A 1,970-nucleotide genomic window follows, 5' to 3' on the forward strand; every position below is an offset into this window, starting at 1 on the left:
ATATAGATGAATATATCTATAATCTAATTGCGGTAAATTACCATATGACTTTAACGGCACCAGCCAGCAGGAAAAATGTCGGATATAGGAGTGACTGAATATTTTGTCGGGTACAGAAATAATTGAATATTTGGTACGATCGATCAAAATGCTTTTTATAGGCAAATAATTTCTGATTTTTCAAATGATTTTTTCCATCTGTTGGAACTGGTGTAAGTAATTAAAGATATGAAAACCGATGGAAAAGTTCAGTTTAACGCTTTTACGAATGTCTTGCTGCGTGTTTGGGAAGAGCAGTAAACTACAGGAATATATTGGTCTAATGTCCCCTGCTCGTCCAACAGCAGATATTGTAAGGTCTGAGACATTATTTCTGGTGGAGGTGGATTCTCTCCGGCATTGCGTAAATCTCTTCGACAAACTTGCGCCATTTTGCACAAATACAGATCCGATATGATGCATTTCCCAGCTCTGTTACGTTATGGACCCTAGTCATCCTAGCCTAACCTAGCCTAAATAAAAAGGTGTAGGATAATGTGCAACATTTCTCCTTCATTACAAGTGATAATAAACCTAGGCTATACAGCAACAGGGAACGTCCATATTTGTCTAACTTCTCACATGTCTGTGTCATCTGTCTGCAAACATGTCGACCATTACCATGAGGGCAATTGCGGCTTTTGATTTTGAATATCACACATTTCCTCTCTGCCGTGAGATCTTCATACTTAAATAAAATGGTGGGCCGTAAGAAATATATGTCCATCGAAGGTCAACTATATGGCTCAGTTCCATCATCAATTTCTAAGAAAACTGAAAAGGTGAGGTGCCAACGAGATTCGAACTCGGATTGCTGGATCCAGAGTCCAGAGTGCTAACCCTTACACCATGGGACCTGATAAGAAAAGATGTGATTTCATCTAAATGTTTTACATATAATCAACCAGAGGCCATTCCTCCCTCCCTGCCTGCAGGGTTCAAGGTTTTCTAGAAGGTTCTCGAAGATTCTGGTAAGATCATTACCTTTGAGAGGTCGTCGTTAGGTGACAGTCAGGTTCACTCTATGGTTGGTGTTTGTAGTTGGTTGTCCGAGGATGTTGTTATACTTGATCAATTTTGTAATTGTTGACTTTCAGGTAGGAAGTACTCATATACGATGCATCCTTGTACTCACAACAACCTTATGAGTCACTTCAAGATTTATCTTCACTACAACTTTATCTTCACTACACAATTAAGGTTGAAGTCAATGGTCACATTCACTACAATCTCAACACGACTGGTCTTATACCTAACCCATATCATCACTACATCCATGTACATGTATTTCTTGCAGAATAAAGCAGATATCAATGATTTCTGTGAAAGTTGATATATACAGCATTACGTATCTATCGATCTATCTAATATCTGTTTTTTACCTATCTATCTATCTATCTATCTATCTACCTTTCTAAATCAGAAAGTCAACAACAATATCATTAATGATACGTATAACTACGTCCTCTCAATGGCAGTTCCTACCCAGAATCTTCGAGAACCTTCTAGAAAACCTTGAACCCTGCAGGCAGGGAGGGAGGAATGGCCTCTGGTTGATTATATGTAAAACATTTAGATGAAATCACATCTTTTCTTATCAGGTCCCATGGTGTAAGGGTTAGCACTCTGGACTTTGGATCCAGCAATCCGAGTTCGAATCTCGGTGGGACCTCATCTTTTCAGTTTTCTTCGATACTGATGATGGCCGCATTATTCTGTACGTTATATATACATTCATATATATACATAAATATGTATATATAAACATATATATGGAATAATATGGTTTTATCAATAGCCAGAGACCATTCCTCCCTCCTTGCCTGCAGAGTTCATAGTTTTCTGGAAGGTTCTAGAAGATTCTGGTGAGATAATTGCCATTGAGAGGACGTTGTTATACTTCATATATCAATGATTCTATCATTGTTGAC

General features: G+C 38.1%; 1 non-coding gene across 1 annotated transcript; it reads left to right on the plus strand.

The window, feature by feature from the left end:
- The first annotated feature begins 1,639 nt into the window (after window positions 1-1,639).
- On the plus strand, window positions 1,640-1,711 carry TRNAQ-UUG (transfer RNA glutamine (anticodon UUG)). Its single transcript has one exon. It is a non-coding gene; the product is annotated as a tRNA-Gln (tRNA).
- Window positions 1,712-1,970: the final 259 nt, after the last annotated feature.

This window comes from Panulirus ornatus, chromosome 12 (assembly GCF_036320965.1).
Source record: "Panulirus ornatus isolate Po-2019 chromosome 12, ASM3632096v1, whole genome shotgun sequence".
Lineage (NCBI taxonomy): Eukaryota > Metazoa > Arthropoda > Malacostraca > Decapoda > Palinuridae > Panulirus > Panulirus ornatus.